Source organism: Cibotium barometz, chromosome 46 (genome assembly GCF_041138505.1).
Source record: "Cibotium barometz isolate CiBa-2024 chromosome 46, ASM4113850v1, whole genome shotgun sequence".
In the NCBI taxonomy this organism is placed as follows: domain Eukaryota; kingdom Viridiplantae; phylum Streptophyta; class Polypodiopsida; order Cyatheales; family Cibotiaceae; genus Cibotium; species Cibotium barometz.
In genome coordinates this window covers 2,676,001-2,689,122 of record NC_141091.1, presented here as the reverse complement: position 1 = coordinate 2,689,122, position 13,122 = coordinate 2,676,001, and the positions used below count along the sequence as shown (strand labels likewise).

Here is a 13,122-nt window from a genome sequence, read left to right as displayed (position 1 = left end):
CCTCTGTTGTAGTCTCCGCCGGTGTCGAGATGGGCCTCTCATCTTGGGGCGCCTGGACCGCCCCAGCTCTATAGCCCGATCAATTAGTGTACCTCTGGTGCGGCTATACTCTGGGGCTAGCTGCAATGCCTGCTGGCCTGACTGCTCAATCTCTGGTCGAAAGAAGTTTGTAATCTGCCTCTGTAGGTGTCTCTCCCTCTCTGATCCCCTCCCTCTCAAGAGACCCTCTCTATGTCTACGCAGCTCCAGCAAGTATAATCCGAGGCATCTCTGATCTTGGTATCTCGTGACTCTAGAAAGTGGTCCGAAACCCTCTCTAAACAGGCAGTGAAAACGGCCTCGTATCTCATAATATACTGGACAGTGACATATGTAATGTAACTCTGTCTCTGGCTCCATGTGGCATAGCTTACAAATCTTGGCCTCAGCTAGTACTCCTCTGAATCTGCCAGTCTCAATCTCAAGCTGGTGTGAGGATGTGCGCATCTGACCAATAGCACACCGTACCCCATGAGAAAGATGAGTATCCATGTAGCTGGGTCTAATCACAAACCCATCCTCCGTGAGTTGGAGAAGATAACTATAGAAAGCCATCTTCGTACCAAGCTCGTGTGTAGGCTGTATCCATGTCCTCCTAGTGTCCAGCTGAGTCAAGTCCTGCCTGATAAGTCTGGTAATCTCTGCCTGTGTGAGAGAGAGGGAGGGTGCATCCAGGGAGTACTGAAATGGAGGTAGCCTATCCATACTAAAGCCATGCAGTTGGAACCAAGCTGTCATCTGTGCATACCAACATGATCCGTCTCCCTGTGATGCCAACTGTCGTGAAGACTCCAGGGCTAAGCGAGCATATTTGTCTCTAGGGAGAGCCCAAGTGCTATGTATAAAGGAGACTGATCGAGTGAGTGCCTCTACTACCAATGGGGGGGCAGCCATCTCTGCACGGATAATATCATGTGGTACGGAGGCCTTGGCCCTAATCATCCAGGAAATCATAGAAACCAAGGGCCTCTCCATACGTCTCCATCCATCAGTGCTACCAGCTCGGCTGTGGTGATCCACTGAGGGTCCCCATATCTCCACTCCATATAGCATGGCTGAAGTGACCAAAGTGTCAAAGAGCCAGAGGTTTGTTCGAGGTTCCTGAAACTGAACCTGCGAACACATCCTCTCTAGTCTCCCCAATGCTGCACAAGCTCTGGTCAATCTGGTCTCCGCTGCTCTCCTCAAGGAAAATAGTGGGCCACTAAAAACCACACCAAGGTAGTATATGCATCTGTATACTCCACTGTCTCCTGACCATATGTAAAGGTGGGTACTGACCTCCTAACCCACTGTGTTGTGGTGTTAAACACGATCACCTTGGTTTTACCAAGGTTAACAGATAATCGACTGTCCTCTGCAAACGTGTGCAATGAACATGACCTGGGGCTTCTCAACTCGCTGCCAATCCTCATCGGATAAATATGCCCCCGAGAAGTTTGCTCCATACATCAAGGCTGGTGTGACGAGGGTGTCCAAAAGGCAGCCCTTCGTCCTGGGCTCTTGGAAATGTGCCTGGAAGCACTGCCGCTCAAGTAAGCTCAAGGCTGCATATCCCCGCGTCACTCTGTCATGTGTTGCGGGAACCATGGTAAAGCGTGGGCCACTGGAAGTGACACGAAGGTAGACATAGGATGAGAATCTCCATAGGATCCCCTCTATATGTGAAGCTCAATCTGGATGTGAAGGGGCGAGAGGTATTGAAGACCATTACCTTGGTTTTACCATGGTTAACATAGAGGTCCTGTTGAGTGCAAAAGTCATGTAAGGCATCCAACTGTCTCTGAAGCCCTTCGGCTGAGTCTGAGAGGAGGACGATGTCATCTGCATAAAGTAGTACGGGGATCAATATGCCTGCCAATGTGGGACCAGCCCCTCCTAATCCATCAATGAAGCTCGAAATCTCATCAATGTAGAGGCCGAAAAGAGTGGGTGATAGAGGGCAGCCCTGTTTCACCCCAATAGTGTTGGAAATCTCCTGTGATGTACCTCTTGGGACTCTCACTCGTCCGGTGATAGACTCAGAGACGGCGATGATGCTCCAAACCATGTCAGATGGGACTCCGATCTCTTGTAGACGGTGTAGGAGGCGGGCTTGGCGTACAGTATCAAAAGCTTTGCGGAAATCCACAAAGTAGCAGTAAATCCTCTGATGTCGTGCTCTACCCTCCTTGATGATGGCACGGAGGGTGAAGATGTGGTCAAGGGTAGAGTAGCTCCTCCGAAAGCCAGCCTGTCCCGAGGCTTTGCATCCTTGGCTCTCTGCAAATGAACCGAGCTCCGCCTCTAGCACTGATCCATAGAGTTTGGCCATTGTGTGGCCAATCATGATCGTCCTGTAGTTATTAGGATCAAGTGGATCTCTTGCTTTGAGGATGGGGGTGATGGTATTTGTCACAAATCCCTATATTCTAGGGACATGCGGATGCGTGTCAGGCCTAGAAACATGCGGATGCATGTATGTATTATACCTGGGCATGTGTATGGATCATATGAGTGGATGCATATGAGTCCAAGGACATGGCAGGACATTTGTGGACTTTCGGGCGGTGCCCGTGTGGATTCCGGCCATGCACACATGGTGTGTTATGATGGCAGGCGGAATATTTTCAAGTACAAGAATGATGATAGGTGGTTCTCCAAGTTTACATGTGCACAATGCATAAATGATGCATGCCATAACTTTATTTTACTTTGCGTGACATTGTCTTGCTGCCTGGACAATGCTTGTTATTTTGGCTTGTGAAACCCGAGGGACCGGGGACGCCCGGGCACCTTGTGGACACGTGTGTGCACTCCTGCTTGGGCCTAAAACTGTGGGCTTATGGGTTTTGCAGGTGGTAAGTGCGTCCACACTCAATTTACAGCTTATTTCATTTACTACTAAAGTTTATTGGTTTGCAGGTCCACACTCATTAATAAGTGGCCGGACAACTTATAATGCGTTCGCATTTGGTTGGACCAAAATTAATGAAGTCCGGACAGCTTATGGCCATTTCCCATTTGGTTGGACCTAAACTTATACAAACAGGACAAATGGAGCACTATGGGCTGGACACCTACCTGGACACCTTATGGGGACACTTGTCAGCCATTATGTGTACCCACCAAGCCCCATAGGTGGCACTGGAGAAAGGCGCCTCCTTCAAGAGGCCATTTGGGCTGTTTTATTCATGATTCAACACATTGGAGAGCTGATTGAAGCTTTGGGAGTTGCTACAGGGCTGGTTGCTTGCTTCCCGGACTCACACAAGCTTGGATAATGATCCCCACACTCTTCTAAAGGGCTGGTTGGTAAATTTCAGACCTGTATTTTCTGGTTATTGCGAGTTTTGGGCTGGTTACAGGTGTCCAAAGTCAACTTGGACAATACAGGACAGCTCTAGGGACCTCCACAGGGCTGTAGGACCCTTTACAGGTGGATTTCTCGCGATGGAAAGCTGCTGTTTTGGACTGGTTATTGCATAAAACAGGCCGGACAGCAATGGAATATGTGAGCATGGATGTGTCTCAAGGATTCCTGGTGTAACAGGTGCTTAGGGCAAGCATTGGAAACACTTGTTCGCGGGGAACACAGGTTTCTGGATCAGTTTCTCGCGTGGAAACAGGACCTAAAGATCCATTTACATCCTGTGCAGGGCGGAGTACCTGCGAGGATTGTGATACTCTTGTGCAGGGCGGATGTACCTGTGTGTAGGGCGGATGTACCTACAGATTCTCTTGTTTGAGATGTATTCATACATGATGTATTTGGTAGAATCAGGTGCAGGCTGGTGGTGAATCCCCAGGCACCCGTAAACTTGTACTTTCAGACTCTTTTGGTAATATAACCTAAAGGGGGGGGGGTCAGCCTATCATCGGCCCCTTTATGCGGTGTACTGTCATTTTCAGCTTTGTGGTTGTAATGCTCAAGTGTTAAGTGCTCAGAATCTTGTTCACATTTATACGATTCCAATACACGCGCCCGCCTCCCGTTACATTGGTATCAGAGCTCAATTTTTCCCCTCATTGGAAAACGGTCTGAGGCTTGGAATCATAAGTGGTGACCTGATTTGAGTGTCATGGACAGCCACATTTCTGACAGTGTGGAGAACACACAGGACCGTGAATTTCATGGTACAAAGGATGCAAGAGATGCTGCAGGCAATGATGTCTATGGAGATGCAGGTACTCATGACACTATGCATTCTGATTTGGAATCTTTGAGGCGTCAAGTGCGACGCTATAGGGCTGAAACCGAAGAGCTTAGGTCATTGAAAAATGACCCGGATGTACAAAGGGTGTTGGCTGCGAAGGCAAAGGCTTCGGTCCATGAAGTCACTTTTGAAGCAATTGCAAAGGAAATGGATGTTGAGAAACCCCGAGAGCTTGCACTTGCATACCTAATGGTTAAGGGTGATGTATACACTGAAGCAGATGGTAGTTTGGCTTTCAAGAAGCCACCCCTCATGGCTGCCCATGGTGATGCACATGATGCACAACAAGCAGAAAGAGCACAGCAAGTGCCAAATGCTGAAAGGACAAGAGTCCCTGGTGCTAGGCTTGATGCAGGTCAAGAGAAGAGTAAGGATGAGGGATCCTCTACTCATTCCCGCTTTGCTCCAAGAAGACATGTCCGTTCTCGTGTTGAGCTTTCCACTCATTTGGAGAGTGTGACTCAAGAGAGAATGAAGAGGGATCGTGAATCTTCATCGCGGCATCATCATCATGCAGATGAACAGGATGTACTTAGGGATGCATATAGAAGGAAGAAGCCTCGAGAGTTCAAGTCCGGTGACAAGGATGTAAAGTTTGAAAACTTTCAGGGACGGATGGACTCTACCAAAGCACTTGCTTTCATTAGACAGTTTGAGATAGCTTTTTGCAATGAAGACTTTTCGGAAAAGTCTATGCTCAGGCATGTGGGAATGCATCTCAAGGATACGGCAAGTGATTGGTGGCTTGCAAAAATACTTGATGGAAGTGCTGCCCCAACTTGGTCTTCTTTCAAAATTCAGTTTTATGATCAATTCTTACCACCAAACTTTGCAAAGGATGTACGCAAGGAGTGGGATTGGCTGTCCCAAGATGAGGGAGAGTCCGTTGCTTCATACATAGCAAAGTTTTGGAAAGTCCTTCTCAAGGTTACTCACTTCATGAAGATTGGAGAGGACGAGAAGAAGAGAAAGTTTGAATCGGGGCTCCATCACATCATCCAACAAAGCTTGGGAGTGTACCCAAATAAGACCATACAAGAGCTTATACACTCAGCCATGATTGCGGAGAACTTGCACATAAAAGCACCCACAAATAAGCCATTTGCAGGTCAAAACAAGAGCAAATTCAGGGCTGGTTATGACCAGAAAAAGGGTGGACAGCCACCTAAGAATGCTCCCAAAGATGGCCGAGACGCAAAGGATGACTCCGAAAAGAAGCCGGGGGGTAAACGCCACAATTTTGGGCTCTCAAAACAGCAATTGGAAGAGTACAGGAAGGCTGGAAAATGTTTTAAGTGTGGCAGTAAAGATCATATATATCCTAAATGCCCACAGAATCCTAAAAATGCTGAGCCTAATGTGCAAAAGCCTCTTGTGAATGTTGTACCCGATGTGCAGGGTAATACAGGGCATGAGCCCAAGAGTAGAGTCATATGCAAGGCTTGGGGCAAATTGAAGGATCAGCCCGCTTTGTTTCTTTTTGATGATGCTTCCACAGATAACTTTATATCCGTACAGATGGCTGCCGCCATAGGTCTTAATGTGGAAGACATGGGAATGCAAATGAATGCAGATGCCGCCTTTGAGGGCAAACAGGTTGATGTAACTCCGGTCATTGGTAAGCTCCGTGTACATATACAGGACTACCTTGACTATGAGAGCTTTTTAGTGGCTCCTCTTACAGGTTGTGATGTTTTGTTGGGGATGCCCTGGCATCACCGTTTAGAGCCTGTTAAGGCTTACAAAGAGAAGAAAATCAGCTTTGTACATAGAGGCCGTGAGCACTCTATAGATGCTGGTACTACTGGAAGTACCATACCTCTTGTAAGCCATGTACAAATTAATAAGGCAATAAAGAAATCAGCTTGTTCTTACTTGGTTTTTGTACGTGATACCATTGAACATTCTAGTGTTGATGTTAGTACATTAGATCAAGACAAGCTTAACTTTTTGAATGAGTTCAAAGATTGTTTTGCAAATGCTTTGCCAGCAAGGTTGCCACCAGAGAGGCCGGAAGATCATTGCATAGATCTAATTCCCGGTAGCTCTCCACCTAATAGGCCACCATACAGGGTGAGTGCTAGTCAACAAGAAGAGATTATGGCACAGGTGAATGAACTTTTGGAAAAGGGTTTGATTCGGCCTAGTTCCTCGCCATATTGCTCGCCGGTACTTCTTGTTCAAAAGAAGGATGGTACTTACAGGATGTGTGTTGATTACCGTGCCCTCAATAAGATAACCATCAAGAATCGGTTTCCGATTCCGCGCATTGATGACATCTTGGACAAGCTTGAAGGTTCGGCATGTTTCAGCCGAATAGACCTCAAGAGTGGGTATCATCAAGTGAGAGTGGCACCTCAAGATGTACACAAGACTGCATTCAGGACAGCCTTTGGTCTTTATGAGTTTTTGGTGGTGCCTTTTGGCCTTACAAATGCCCCCGCTACCTTCAACAGGATGATGGACAGGGTGTTCAGAAAGCATAGAAAGTTCACAGGTATATTCTTTGATGACATTATTGTATTCTCAAAGAATGAAGCCCAACATCGTGAACACCTGGCTATTGTGTTTAAAGAGCTTAAGGAAAATCAGCTCTACATAAATGCAAAAAAGAGTGAATTCTTCCTCCCAGAAATTCACTATCTTGGTCACATTGTATCAAAGGATGGTGTGCGCATGGATCCCGCAAAAATACAAACCATGCAAGAATGGCCAGAGCTGAAATCAGTCCATGAAGTGAGGAGCTTCCTTGGTTTATGTGCTTACTACAGGAGGTTCGTCAAGCATTTTGCTTTTATTGCCGCTCCGTTACATGACTTAACGAAGAAGAAAGCAATCTTTAAATGGACACAAGAAGAGAGAGATGCCTTTCAAAAGTTGAAGAGTGCAATCATCTCGGGACCGGTACTCATTATTCCGGATTTGCACAAACCTTTTGTTGTGGAATGTGATGCAAGTGGGGACTGCATAGGGGCTGTTTTGAACCAAGAAGGACATGCCATTGCCTATGAGAGCAGACGCTTGCAACATGCAGAGCTTCACTTACAGGTTTATGAGAAGGAGTTGTTGGCTGTAATTCATGCCCTTACTATTTGGAAACACTATCTTTTAGGGGCTGATTTTATGGTCAAAACTGATCATCAAAGTTTGAGATACTTTTTGACTCAAAGTAAGCTCTCAGAGAAGCATATGAGATGGGCAAATTTCCTCTCAATGTTTCATTTTCAGATTTTACACACTCCAGGGAAAAAGAATGTGGTGGCGGATGCCTTATCTAGACGACCACAGGTTCATGCTATTACAGTTGCATACCATGAGGACTTATCGGATATGCGTAATACTTATCATCTGGATGAGGATTTTGCACATGTATGGGCTGATTTGCAAGAGGGTATTGCTGTCCCATCTTATGTCATAAGAGATGGATATCTCATGATGCAAAATCGTATGTGTGTGGTAAAGAACCTTCGCCATAAGGTTATGGATGAGTGCCATGCTCCTCCATATGCAGGTCATAGAGGTATTTTGGCCACAGCACAAGCTTTGGAGAGGTATTTCTTTTGGCCACATATTCGCAAGGATATTGAAGCATATGTACGTGAATGTATGGTATGTCAAAAGGTCAAATTTGACAGACATAAAGCACCTGGATTGCTTCAACCTTTGCCTATACCAAATGAACCATGGGAAAGCATTGCTATGGATTTCATTATGGATTTGCCAAGGACGCCACAGGGAAATGATGCTATTTGGACCATTATTGACAGGTTTAGCAAGCAAGCACATTTCATTCCCGTGCGCAAGACCATAAAGCCAGATCATATGGCTAGGATGTTTTTGGCACAGATATTCAAACACCATGGCATGCCTAAATCTATTGTGGGGGATAGAGATCCTAGAACCACAAGTTTATTTTGGCGCGCATTGTTTGACAATATGGGTACAAAGCTGAACTTCTCATCAGCTTACCATCCACAGACAGATGGGCAAAGTGAAATAGCAAATTCAGCCGTCCTCGACTTGCTGAAATCTTATGTATCCGACCGCAAATCGGATTGGGAGAAGTATTTGCCACTTGTGGAGTTTGCCTACAACAATACGGTACATACTTCTACGGGCAAGGCGCCCTTTGAGATTATCTATGGCAAGGTGGTACTACCACCCATCCTTCGTACAAAGGATGAGATTTTTGCAGCAGATGAGTATGTCAGAGACTTGGATACTGCATTTGCACAGGTACGGACAGCCATAGAGAGGTCTCAAACCAAGAATAAAAAGGCAGCTGATAAGCATAGAAGGGATGTACAATTCAAACAAGGTGATTGGGTCTTGCTGAAATTTGAAAAGGCACGCCTTCGGAAGAGGCCAGGAAAAGAGGGAAAGTACCCTAAACTTTCCAACAGGTACTATGGACCTTTTCAAATCTTGGAGAAGATCAATGATGTTGCATTTCGGCTTGTACTCCCAGATCATTGGAACATGCATAATGCTTTTCATGTGAGCCTATTGAGGCCTTATGTGGGACCGACACCGTTTGAGCCGGTTTTGGAAGACCCACCCGAGGTGGATGAGCTGGAAGAGATTCTTCAACCTGAACAGATTGTTTTTCACAAGGAACGAAAGCTTGCAGGAGGCAAACTTGTTCGTAGGTACCTTGTGAAGTTCAAGAATTATTCAGCTTTGGATGCGAAATGGATGGATGAGGCCTACTTCGAGGATTACCCAGATCTTTTGAAGGCCTATCTGGAGGCTTTTCAGTTGCGGTCAACTGATTAGAAGCCGGGGGGATGTCACAAATCCCTATATTCTAGGGACATGCGGATGCGTGTCAGGCCTAGAAACATGCGGATGCATGTATGTATTATACCTGGGCATGTGTATGGATCATATGAGTGGATGCATATGAGTCCAAGGACATGGCAGGACATTTGTGGACTTTCGGGCGGTACCCGTGTGGATTCCGGCCATGCACACATGGTGTGTTATGATGGCAGGCGGAATATTTTCAAGTACAAGAATGATGATAGGTGGTTCTCCAAGTTTACATGTGCACAATGCATAAATGATGCATGCCATAACTTTATTTTACTTTGCGTGACATTGTCTTGCTGCCTGGACAATGCTTGTTATTTTGGCTTGTGAAACCCGAGGGACCGGGGACGCCCGGGCACCTTGTGGACACGTGTGTGCACTCCTGCTTGGGCCTAAAACTGTGGGCTTATGGGTTTTGCAGGTGGTAAGTGCGTCCACACTCAATTTACAGCTTTTCATTTACTACTAAAGTTTATTGGTTTGCAGGTCCACACTCATTAATAAGTGGCTGGACAACTTATAATGCGTTCGCATTTGGTTGGACCAAAATTAATGAAGTCCGGACAGTTTATGGCCATTTCCCATTTGGTTGGACCTAAACTTATACAAACAGGACAAATGGAGCACTATGGGCTGGACACCTACCTGGACACCTTATGGGGACACTTGTCAGCCATTATGTGTACCCACCAAGCCCCATAGGTGGCACTGGAGAAAGGCGCCTCCTTCAAGAGGCCATTTGGGCTGTTTTATTCATGATTCAACACATTGGAGAGCTGATTGAAGCTTTGGGAGTTGCTACAGGGCTGGTTGCTTGCTTCCCGGACTCACACAAGCTTGGATAATGATCCCCACACTCTTCTAAAGGGCTGGTTGGTAAATTTCAGACCTGTATTTTCTGGTTATTGCGAGTTTTGGGCTGGTTACAGGTGTCCAAAGTCAACTTGGACAATACAGGACAGCTCTAGGGACCTCCACAGGGCTGTAGGACCCTTTACAGGTGGATTTCTCGCGATGGAAAGCTGCTGTTTTGGACTGGTTATTGCATAAAACAGGCCGGACAACAATGGAATATGTGAGCATGGATGTGTCTCAAGGATTCCTGGTGTAACAGGTGCTTAGGGCAAGCATTGGAAACACTTGTTCGCGGGGAACACAGGTTTCTGGATCAGTTTCTCGCGTGGAAACAGGACCTAAAGATCCATTTACATCCTGTGCAGGGCGGAGTACCTGCGAGGATTGTGATACTCTTGTGCAGGGCGGATGTACCTGTGAAGAGGCTTATGCAGGGCGGATGTACCTGTGTGTAGGGCGGATGTACCTACAGATTCTCTTGTTTGAGATGTATTCATACATGATGTATTTGGTAGAATCAGGTGCAGGCTGGTGGTGAATCCCCAGGCACCCGTAAACTTGTACTTGCAAACTCTTTTGGTAATATAACCTAAAGGGGGGGGGGTCAGCCTATCATCGGCCCCTTTATGCGGTGTACTGTCATTTTCAGCTTTGTGGTTGTAATGCTCAAGTGTTAAGTGCTCAGAATCTTGTTCACATTTATACGATTCCAATACACGCGCCCGCCTCCCGTTACAGTATTGGTGGACCAAGAGGGTGGAAATCCTTTACAAAGGGCTCTATTGAACATGTAGGCTAGTAGGGGCACTAGGGTATCATTGGCATGCGAGATGTACTCGGCAGTGAGTCCCTCATGATCATGGGCTCGCCCATTGCGTAGTCTACGAATGGCCTTGAGGACCATGCCTTTTGTGAAGAAGGTGGAGGTGGTGGGACGGGGATCTGGTGGTGGGGGTAGGGGTGGCTGATGGGGGATATGATAGAGGGAGCGTGCATAGGAGTGCCATGTGTCCGAGCAGGTGATACGTGTGGGAGGGCGATGTTCTCGGAGTTTCCTCCAGGCCTCTTTGCAGTTCGGCCCTAACAGAAGGCGGTATAACTCATCCTCTTTCCGAGCATAGAACTCCCGTTTCTTCCATTGCGCTTGGCGCTTTGTGATTTTCCCAATCCGTACCTCATGCTTAAGACGGGAGTGTGTGGCCCGGCATTCGTCATCATACCAACAGTTTTGGGCATGGAACCGCAAGGTGGCTTGGGGGTAGACCGTTGCGTGCAGATGAAAGCAGCAGTGGGGGATGTGTGGAGTATGGTGGTGAGCTGTGCTATGAGGGTGGATAGGGGTAGAATAGGTTCCAAATCTTGGAGTTGGCGGTAGAAGTGGTTGAAGTAAACAAGGTCAAGCTCGTGATCAACAAGGACGTGAGTGTAATGTTAGATGGACTCCCACTCATACCCGGCTATGTATGGTAAGCCCCTCTCAGGGCTCTGATGAGTCTCTGTATGAAAAATGACATCCCTGCCTGTGAGAATCTCACTCAAGCCTCCTGGATTCGACCACAACATGCCATTGTAGTTCCATATTGCCAACCTCCGGTGTTTGGTCTCATAGACCCCGCGCCCCTATTTGGGACGGCGCTTAGTGATAATGACTCTACCATCTCTGTAGATAGCCCACTTGCCTGCTCTGCGGGCCTCATGAACAATCACCATCGCCTCATGCCGGTGTGCCACCTGTGCTGGAGTGAGATCATCTCCCATGTACACCTGTGTGCCCTTGAGGGCAGCCCTCCTGTGTAAGAAGGCCTGTCTGCTGGTGGCATCAGGGAATCTAATGATGAGGGGCTGCTCTCGTGTCATATCCTTGCGTGCCTTCCATGTGTATGCAAGGGGGGGGGCTATCCCGTCCACTCCTAGCATCTGGCAAAGCGTCATGGCATCCTCCTTGGGGGAATCCCCCGCATGTAGCCCCCGTACTCGCACATGGAGGGCCCTATCCTTCCTGCGTTTCTCCTCCTCGAGAGTCTTACGTATGATGCTCTGTGGGGGTTTGTGCTTCTTTACCACCTCCACCCAATCTTTCTTAGTGGTCTGCAGTTCTACCCGCAGCTTATCACTCGCAGCTTTCAACTGCTCCAAGTCAGTCCTTAAACCCTCCTGAATATTCAGTTCCCCTTCCTCCATTGTATGGTCCTTGATTGTAGCCTTTAGGGCTTCCATTTCTGCCCGTAGAGAGAGAGAGAGAGAGAGAGAGAGAGAGAGAGAAATGAAATGAAATGTTATATTAACGTCTTCAAAAGGCCATAATGACCTATGAGACCAAAAAGTTACATCACCTCCACCCAATCTTTCTTAGTGGTCTGCAGTTCTACCCGCAGCTTATCACTCGCAGCTTTCAACTGCTCCAAGTCAGTCCTTAAACCCTCCTGAATATTCAATTCCCCTTCCTCCACTGTATGGTCCTTGACCGTAGCCTTTAGGGCTTCCATTTCTGCCTCTAGAGAGAGAGAGAGAGAGAGAGAGAGAGAGTTCTATTAACGTTTGCAAAAGACCAAAGGGTCTGTGAGACCAAAAGGGTTACAATGTGTCCATGAAGTGAATGAATCATGGGAAAAAAGAAGAAACACAACTAGAGCTGAAAGAGAAAACAGCCATATAAGTGCTAGTGGTACAACGCTACAACGATACAATGTGAAGGGATCAAAGTGTGTCCTCATTATCTATGACTTTATAGAGGCTCTCCACATCCACTACACGTGGAGGGGCACTCCTATATTTATGGAGGATTGCATTTGAAGCTGTCGGTTGGAGCATCTCCGCCGCTCGGACTAGTGGGTCTTAGGCGTCGAGCTCGTTGCTCCTTTATCGCTTTGACGCTTGGGAGGTGGGGCGGCACCTGCGGCACATGGGCTGTCACTGCATTGCTTGGTCAATCAGGTAGGGGATCTTTGGTCAGAGCTCTCCCGTGGTGGTTGGCGGGGGCCTCCATCTTGGATCGGATGAAAGAAACTTATCATGGGGAGTTGAGGTATCTGGGGTCTGTCACCATTTGACCACCCGAATGGTTCACTCTTGCTTTCACACTATGTACATATTGGATTGGTGTCCATGGCTTATGGAATGTGCCTATGCATGTGATTGACACGTGTCATGCTGTATAGTTGGATATGATATTCCGCTGGCACTTAATGTTATCATGCCCGGAATATCTGGAGGACTTGTG

General features: G+C 47.2%; 1 protein-coding gene across 3 annotated transcripts in view; it reads left to right on the top strand.

Annotated features, from left to right (window-relative positions):
• Positions 1–13,122, top strand: part of PANK2 (pantothenate kinase 2) — a 186,611-nt gene that overhangs the window by 72,313 nt on the left and 101,176 nt on the right. The window lies entirely within an intron of this gene.